The sequence below is a fragment of the Ixodes scapularis genome, unplaced genomic scaffold (assembly GCF_016920785.2).
Source record: "Ixodes scapularis isolate PalLabHiFi unplaced genomic scaffold, ASM1692078v2 ptg002596l_1__unscaffolded, whole genome shotgun sequence".
In the NCBI taxonomy this organism is placed as follows: domain Eukaryota; kingdom Metazoa; phylum Arthropoda; class Arachnida; order Ixodida; family Ixodidae; genus Ixodes; species Ixodes scapularis.
In genome coordinates, this window is record NW_024610256.1 from 203970 (window position 1) to 213673 (window position 9704).

At 46.4% G+C, this 9704-nt stretch overlaps 1 long non-coding RNA gene across 2 annotated transcripts; it reads right to left on the bottom strand.

The window, feature by feature from the left end:
* Positions 1-799: 799 nt before the first annotated feature.
* On the bottom strand, positions 800-9146 carry LOC115329594. 2 transcript variants are annotated; one of them, XR_003920137.3, is made up of 3 exons: positions 8350-9117; positions 1045-1264; positions 800-814 (listed from the first exon to the last, which is right to left on the bottom strand). It is a non-coding gene; the product is annotated as an uncharacterized LOC115329594 (long non-coding RNA). The 2 variants fall into 2 exon arrangements; XR_006077302.1 differs by lacking the exon at positions 800-814 and having other exon boundaries at positions 1099-1264; positions 8350-9146.
* Positions 9147-9704: the final 558 nt, after the last annotated feature.

The window sequence follows — 9704 nt, forward strand, 5'->3', positions numbered from 1 at the left end:
ATTACTCTTTTAAGAGTCATGGCATATTCAGCATACAAAGAACCTGAACCTTCCCAAGCAGTTATATTCACAGGCTTCTAGGCATCGCAAAAAGGAGATTGATTTAAAGGCAGCGACAAGGAGAAGAGAAAGACAAACACCCAGCCAAATAAATCACCCGTGAACAAGTAGGCCGCGAAACGTTGGGCTATTTAAACACAGCTGGTTAGAGTACCTGCAGCTTCTTTTATTAATACTCACATAACCAGGCAGAATTTTGCCAAAATGTTTACTTTTCGAAACATACATCTGTTGAACGTAACTATTGTTATTATACTGGAACATGAAAACCTTAGTCCTTTCAGTCCCAGAAAGCAACAGCTTAAGGCTGAACTCCATAGAGCGAAATATGCGACGAATGTCGCCCCACGTCATGCTCATTTAGCGCGGGACGTAGCAGCCACTGTGCCGATTCCATGCGCAGAACAAAAGCCGCCGGGCAAAATTAGATTTTTCACAGCATATTCGTCCCATGGAGTTCAGCCTCTATGGGTAATAATGCATATGCAAGTACAAAAGTTTCCTCGTAAATAAAAATAGGCTATCCCCCTTCGACTTGAAACTGACCTCCTAAGTTCTCAGGTACACAAGGGACTAGGAGGAGGTTCACAAAGCAATACATCTAGTTTACAGGCGTGAGCCCTCAGAATTTTCCATGCCAGCGGCAGCTGCCAGACTGTCAAATTTTACTTTTGGAACAGTACATACTTTATGGCATGAAGGATCATAGATGGATGGATGGATGGGATCTTTCAATGTAAATAATTCTCATTACCTACAAAAACAAAAATACTGTCAACTTCAACAGTTTATTTAGTACTACTTTATGGCATGAAGGATCATAGATGGATGGATGGATGGGATCTTTCAATGTAAATAATTCTCATTACCCACAAAAACAAAAATACTGTCAACTTCAACAGTTTATTTAGTACTACTTTATGGCATGAAGGATCATAGATGGATGGATGGATGGGATCTTTCAATGTAAATAATTCTCATTACCTACAAAAACAAAAATACTGTCACAACTTCAACAGTTTATTTACACAAACACACTGCACCATTCCAACTTTTATTCAAGTGGTAACTAGCAGGCAGGACCAATGCCCTTGGTTCCGAGATGACGATGAACTGGGTGACAGGAACTTTGTGCTACAAGTCACAACTGAAGCAGCTTATTCAGAGTGGTGCCCAGGACGCCAATGGTGGGGTTCAAGCTGGGCTGCAAGAGAAAAGAATTGTCACAGTACAAGCACCGTAACCATCAATTTTAGACCATGTGGAACAGACATACACCACTTCAGTGCACTAAGGAGTTTGTTACTACTTTTAAAAACAAGAACTCTTGGATAATGATCCCCTAAACAAAGCGAATTGACAGCAAGGAGCTTGACAAGTTAGTTTGAACATTCAACAAGTAATCAAAATTGTTGAGTAAAAACATATTCGAATATAGATCGTCCCTAATTTTGAAGTGGGAGGAAAGGAAATTCATACAAATATTTAACTCGTCGCATCATTTGTAACCCAGGTTAAAACTCATCTGTTGATCATGCTGGCAACGTCATCTTATGAACGTTAAGAATGGCAACTGCATGCTTTCGTACCGAGCGAAAGCATTAAATATGGAACAAAATAGCACATTAGTTCACATAAAAATAGTGCTCGAGGCATTTTTGATCATAATCACAGACCACTGTTGTAGATCTTTTTTTATTAGGAATGTCACTGAAAGCCTGTTCATTTTTGTTATAAATATTCACTCTACTATGAAAAGGTAAACTGGCACTGCAATTGATGCTTTAGCAGTGGTATGCCAGAGTAGTTCATAACATTACTAGACACAAAGGACACAAAGGCGCACAAACTGGAGTGGACACAAAAATAACATAAAACCACCTCATGTAAAAAAAAAAAAAAAAAAAAAAAAAAAACACGGCTTATTGACGTCTTTCATGATTGCAGCCAGTGCATTGATAGTAGGGGAGATAGATGTATTTTTGGATTTTGCCAAGCATTAGATTGATTGTCCTGTCATCTAGCTGTTATGTAAAATTGCAGGTATCATTAAAGGGGCCCTGCAATCATATTTAAGCGTCTACCTTTTTTGCGGTTTCCACATCTCTTGGGGTTCGGGCAAGGCAGCGGGCACGGAGAGAATAACTAAATATCAGTGCGTCCCATTTTAACCGGACGACGCGGACACCTTCTCTACCTACAAAGGTGACCCGCGGTGCTGAAAGTGCATGCTATGTGTCGCGTTTGGTCCTGGCCTTAATACTGGTCAGAGCCGCCAAAAACTTCTTTCTAAAACCGCGAGCTCATAGTGTTGGCAGCCACTCTTAATTAAGTCACGAGAGCTTGTGCCGCCGAGATGTGCCCCAGAGCAAGGAGCTCGTGTTTGTAGCCTTTCTTGCGGTACATCATAAGGTGAAACAGAGTATAGCGGTGAACGTAGAAAGGTCCCGAATGTACCCGGCGCTGCTGCGGTCGAGGATCCGACCGGTTCCGAAGGCCTTCGGAGCTGGTTTGGCAGTATGGCAGCGCGAAGTGGCTGCTGTTCTGAACTGATCTTTATCCCGTGTTTGCTGTCGTTCGTGGCCAGTGAAGTGTCATACTAAATTAGTGTTTAATCTCGCAGCAAATGCAACGCGAGCCACCCTGGCTGCCCACTTCATACAGCCTATCCAGAACATGCTTTAGTAGTGCCCTCTCGAGCCGTTGACGCGGAGTGCAGCAGCGGTGAGCGCTCGCTGAGCTCACTACCCCTCCTCTAGCTCACGGCCACTCAAGCGACCAAGGACGTCATGAAGGAGGTGTTTTTTTGCTTGTTTTAGTAATTTGAATTTGCCTATACCTTTTAGAATAAAGCGAGATTCAAATAAAAGAAAAGTTTTATTAAGTTACTATGTCCAGTGCGCTCAGGTTCGGTGCGAATTTAAAACTTTCAGCCTTTCCACTCTGATGAAGAAGGAAAGTCAGCGGCCGTCCATTACAAAATGCTGTATGAGGGGGAGGGGAGGCCCCAGCAAAATGGAAGATTTTGGGGGGGGGGGTCAGGTCCCATGGGCCCCCTTTCCCATGGGCCCCCTTTCCCCTGGGCCCCCTTTCCCCTGGGCCCCCTTTCCCCTGGCTACGTGCCTGGGGTATCACTACTGGGTGGTGCACGTTACCCCAAGCTAGCGGTTGTACTGCACTCGCTAAATTGCTCATCTACAGCGGGGAGACTCGTCGCCCTCTGAGGCATACCAAGTTCTAGGCTGTATAAACATACACACAACCCAATTTCGGATCTTGATGACGCAAGTCTGTTTCCGGCTGAGCTGAGCCCTCTTCATTCAACGCTTGTTGCTATTGCTGTCGTTTCTTCCTACTAAAGGCTATGGTTAGGGTTCCGCGTTTTCGGTGTTTTTTTTTCTTCACGAAATCGGGGGTATTTTAATTCGGGGTTTAATGTTTTCCTGCAGATTCCGTGGTTTTGTTTAAATTGGTTATGACTTCACCAATTCACACAAAAAACACTGAATCTGTAGGAAAAATGAAGCTGCCCCCCCCCCCCCCCCCCCCAAAATGCCCCCAATTCCCCCCCCCCCCCCCCCCCCCCCCCCCCCCCCCCACAAAAAAAGTCTTAGGCACGGTCGCGGAGAGCACGAGGAGTGAAACTCACGTGACTTCCTGCGAACCCACTTTTAGTGACGTAGGTCGATGCCTCCCTTCTGACCGTCCCGACACCTTGCGGTACACTGTTACGTCACAGTGCACTGGCGGGAACTTTGAATTCGGCCTCCTATTTCTATTTTTATAAAAAAACTACGCAACTCTTCAGTGAAACAATTTTTTTTGTAATGTCCTGACATGCCATTTCAACGCCTAGCATGAAAAAAAGAAAGTTTTTTTTTTTTTGCCGTGTCAGAGGCCCTTTAAACATGTTTGCACGTCGCCTGTTTCCTAAAGACAATACTTTGCATGCTGCGAGGGAGCATGCTGTTCGACGGGGGGATGGTTGGTTGCGCAAGAATACTGACGTCCCTTGTTCGGCACACTTCGAAGATTACTGCTTTGACACAAGCGGTCAAGCGAGAAGACTTCGACCGGGTAGCATTCCAACTATGTTTATGTTTCCTTCATTTCCAGCATACCTGCAGAAAGCAGTGAGTATCATAGTGACTGTAAACACTTATTTTGTATTTTAGCTAGTTTCATCTAAAACTCGAGACGGTGCGCTTATAACAGCCATGCATCTGCAAAACAAGTATTATAAAAAATTTTTGCGAGCTTGATATTTCTGTAAATTCTCAAAGTGCCAGTTTTGGTGATCAGTCAGGTGCACAAATTTCCGAAATTGTGAGAGGGACGCTACGTATTCATTACCACGGCGTGGATTATTTGCAATAAGATATCCGAGAAAAAAGAATCCAACGTTAAGCGGCTTTAGAGTCCTTTAAAACAAAAAAATAATTGTTTTGTTTTCGTTGTAATACGCAGCCCCAAAAGCAACAGATGCTGCTAGCACCCCTATCAGCGCAGCCTCTTTTTTTTGCCCTGAGCAAGATGGCTGCCGATTTGTTAACTTGGTGGCACCCGGTTGCATGGAAGAGTGCAGGAGACCGCCACTCCAGAAGTCTTATATTTCAATTAACGCAGTAAGGCCATCGCAGTCGTGCTTCTCACTGCATGTAAGCGATTTAGCGTGCGACGAGACGAGCGATGGAGATTTCTCACTGTCGCCCGTTGCATCGCTCAGTTTTCGGGATTTCTAGAAAACGTCGCTCACCGTCTTGGTCGCTTCGCCGTCTCTTCCATGCAGTTTGCCTCGTCGTGCGACTGACCGAGCGACAGCGAAGCGGGTCGCCGTTGCTCGCCAAAGCGCTTACATGGGGTTTATACTCAATTAATTTACAAGCACACAACGTTGAACCATTGGCGCCTCGATTTTAAGTATAAACTGTATGCAAGTGATTCGGCGAGCAACGAGAACGAGACAAGTGACGGTGACCCGCTTCGCTGTCGCTGGGTCAGTCGCGTGACGAGGCAAACCGCATAAATATGATGGAGCAAGCGACCAGGACGGTGAGCGGCGTTTTCTAGAAACCCAAAAACCGAGTAACACGACAAGTGACAGTGAGTAATCTCTGTCGCTTCCCGCGTGCCTTGTCGTCTCGTCGCAAGCTAAATCGCTTACATGCGGGTCGGCTTTACGGAAACAAGTGTGCACATGCAGCGAGAAGCACGACTGGATAGCCTTACTGCGTCAGTTGAAATTTGCATATGTCGCAATGGTATAGACTGCCCTTTATTAGCGAGAAAAACGCTAGAACGGGATGAACTTATATGGTCTCTGAAACCATAATCTTTTATCGTCGATCCATTCGCTGTCCGATTCCATTTCATAAATACGAAAATACAAGAGCTGTGTTGAAATATAGATATCAAATGATTAAACAAAAGCCCGAAATATTAAAAAGACACAATTTTAACATCGAAAAGACACACAATTTCAGCGCGGAATGTGAAAGAACACGAAAGCAAAGCTCCGGTAGTGGCCTGTGCAGCACACAACGCGGGGGAACGGCGAGAAGCTGAAGGTCGGCTATGGCGGCAGGGTCACGTGACATCAAGATGCCGGCGCCAATGAAATGTTGCCTGAAAGGGTCTATAGCAGGGGTGGCCAAACTGCGGCTCGCGAGCCGCATGCGACTCTTAGCTGGTCCCGGTGCAGCTCGCGGATCCCTCGTAAGGGGACCCCCCCCCCCCTCAACACATTTCCCAGGAAAAAAAGGAGGGATTTCAAGCAGAATGAAGTACGGCTAGCGGTTTGGCAGCCTTATACCTCCATACGTACTGTCGTACAGCCTTGTGCACTCATACGTACAGTCAGACTCTGAACAAAATTTAAACTTGCCCCCCCCCCCCCCCCCCCCCCCCCCCCGGTGGCTCTAAGAAGTTTCGTGGTTTCGTTTGCGGCTCTTAGGACTGGTCGGCCTGGCCACCGCTGGTCTATAGCTATGCTTTTCTTGTCTAATAAAGCATCATTGTAACAACCGTGCAACTTTCTGAAGTGCTTTTCGAAAGTGCCATTAATGTTATTAACCCACGACTAATTAGCCACACATACTGTGAACAACTTTATTTTTGCGGCCACAATATTTCGCAAATTTGGAGAATATTTCATGCGCAGAAAATTTTGCGAGTGGTGAGCTATATATTCTTTACCATATATTGGTGGGATGCGTTTTTCGCAGCAATTTTTAAGTCAAGAAATTTGTGAAAAATTAAGTTGTGTACAGTAGTCGGGTACGCTCATTTGCCTCCCAAGCCTTTGTAGGGCCTGACAAGTCAATCCCCTTCACCGTGCTATGGTGTACTAGAATCTAGTACACCATAACCGTGCAAATTCACGCCGCTCTTCCATCAAGATTCAATTTCTCGGAAGGAAACCGAAAAAAAAACTCGTCCCCTCCCCCGGTCGGTGCCGATCCCGTCATCTGAATGCAACACAGCGCTTTGGCATCGCCACTGGGAATCGCACAGTGCCCTTGCTTCAAGCAAAATGGCAGCCTTGTTTCCACCTAGCCTAGCAACACATGCATTTTGTACTCTCGAACCGGAAGACAGGAAAAGGGTCCATTCTCTACAGTGCTTACTGGAAGCACCCACATTTGCAAAATCGTCCACTGACAGTGAGAGTACTTCCCCTATTTCAACAACTATAGCATCAATGTGTATTTTTGCAACAGGTCTACATACTGTTTCACATCACGTCCCACCGCAGCGGATGCTCCGAGCCATCTCAGTCAACCCAGCTCTGCGAACGTAGCACGTAATATGCTCTACGCGTGTCACCCTCTTCAAGGTCAAGTAAAGGCCTGGTCACACATACAGCGGAGCGTTAAGTTACCGCTATGTGAGCGCTCCAAAGAGCACTCATGTGGTGCTTCCTTGCGCGTGACTTAGTTCTAATATAGCGTGCAATCAGCGTTTTAGTAGCGCTCCTTGCACGACCGTTATTGCTGCAGATTAGCATGTGTACTGATGTTCAGGTTTCTGTGGTTGGGTGTGCATCAACAGTACGTACCATGGCGGACATGCGGGATGCTGAAATAGAAACGCGACAAATGCCCTTACATACAAAATTAGTGCATATGTGTGTGTACAACTTAACGCCCAGAAGAGCCTTCTGAGTGCGCGAAATCTTTCGCCACCGAGATATCAACGGGTATCCGGTGAACCTCGTTCCCAGGCCGAGGGACCGAGACACAGAGCTCTTTCGAAGGTGATTATTTTTTAATTGCGCGTCTTTGAAACCAGGATCACGTATGTCGAATAGAAAGTGATAAGGTCATACCCAATCAATTAGTCGCTCAGAGTCCATGACTCTGAATCGTCTGCCCGACCCTTTGCTTGGAGAGCGGCTCTTTTACTTCCTCTTCTTTCAGTGCCAAAGAAAAAATAACAATGGAATCGCCGTGCATGCACTGTTTCGCAGCCGCAGGCACGGCACAAGGAGCGCGCTTACACTGCGCTGCTAAAGCGACAACTGAGCGCTGCTTCCAGCGCTCATGAAGCGCTAACTGAGCGCTCCGCTGTATGTGTGGATCAGCCTTAACACTCACGGGGCCTTGGATTGGCTCCGATGGCTCGTAGGTGGTGTAAAGCCCCTCTATCCTGGGAAAAGCGGCACCATTCATTCTTGTGGAAATGCTCGAGACTTGCGCCGCGCACCACCTTCTAGGAAGAACATGGCGTCTGAAATTTAGCTCAGTGCTGCGCTGTGCTGCCGTGATCTTCCCAAGGGCTGCACGTAGCACGTACCTTGTGCATCGGCGCACCTTGCGCTACTTTTGAAACGTAAAGGGGCTTTAAGGTGGTGCAGTTGGCAACGGTTGCCCCGTGGCCACTGTTGCGAGAGCAAACTGTGGTTCAAGCTCAAAATTGTGAAGGTAGGCTTGTTAGTCATTAGATTAAGGGCTTGGGGAAAGTGATTATGTGACTTCGCCCATTACCTGGCCCACCCTTCTGTTGGGGCTTTTGTAGGGATGCGACAAAGAGTATGTTAAGCATAATAGATGTCAACATAAGAAAGATATAATAACAACGTCAGCATGCAGAGCATGTTATGGTCTTAACTGGACAAGAGGTTAAACCTATGAGCCTACCACTGCAAATATTTCATGCTGATCTATATAGCACACAAACTGCCTCTGCTTGCCAAACATTTACCCCTGCATCCTTATTTTCAGAACGAGGGTGGTGTGCTGCTGTAATCAAATGACAGATGAAGAAATAAACTTCACCATATCGACTGACCTCACTGAAGTGAGCGCCGCTATCCTTCAGCATCCCGCTCCACTCCCGGCTGTTCGATGAAACCATGGCCTGCCTTGTGGCTCCTGCAGAAAGTGTTCGTCTCCCGGGCATCCTTGTTCTTTCCCGCAGAACCTCGGCACGTCCACTGCGGGCTGCTTTGCCTCGGGAGGATGACCGTCAATCCAGCAGTCATGACGAACAGACGCTTAATCGCCGCTAAAGAACGAATCGACTGAATCTCGACAGCCACGTCTGGTTTCAATAGGAAAATGCCTAAGGTCTTTCCACAAGAAACCCCAGTTGTCCCAGTCACGGAACCCCCAGATATCAAAGCACGTGGTACACCCGAGTTTTGGGCTAAATACAAAGGCAATCGGAATCTCGCGAAAGAAATACATACGTGAAAAAAATCAACAAGACACCAAGAAGGGAAGATCAACGCTCAGAAACGAGGGTTCACGACAGATGGAGGTGGACTTGCGAAGGTTGCAGGATCAGGAGCCAAAGAAAGTAAACAACGGTCAAAACGCGGGAAACCGAAGGGATTCTCCCGCCCCTCATCAAATGTAACACGTGACATTACACATAATAATTATCTCAGAATGCATTGCATATATCTAATATAATTTCATTTCTACTAATTTAAAATTTATATAAATAACCTTAACAAAATAATTCACTCAATTTATATAGACACGTGACTTTTTCTTAATAGCCAATCAGAATTCTGGGTCTACCCAACGCTGGGCGTTGCGTAGACCGGGTCGACGCAGACACTGCCTATTTCTCCTCCGAATCGCTCGTGACACCGGCGACTAGAGAGAACTTCGGCGCGCACTTTATTGGATGAAATTTGGTGACGTCACGACCAATAGGAGCACGGAAACAGACGCGGTCTCCTCAACGCCCGGAGAAACCGGAGAAACATCGGAAACATCGTGCCTGACGAACCGTCGTCGAACGAAAAGTGAGTGGTTTGAGTTTTCCTGTGATGTGATCTCTATGTGTGTTCGTTCCACGCGTCCGAGCTCTTTCTTCGTTTCAGATCTAATTGGCGCCGCTGCGTACATTGTTTGAGCCTGCGTTCACGATTAAAACAACCATCGCAGAAAGCTGAAAGCCCGCCGAAGAACGGCTGACTTGCGAGCTAAACCTAATTCAACAAAACCATTTGATCCGACAGAATAATGTGCTTGATCTTACATTTCATGTCAACAAAGAACTGCGCTGTCTGTCTTCGTTCCTGCATGTTTTATTCTTTCGTGTTTTTCAAATCTTTACCAACCCGCGTCCAATCGAATGCCCCGATCACAACAAATAGTTGGTCGTGCTCCGATGGCCCTTATCATCAGCCG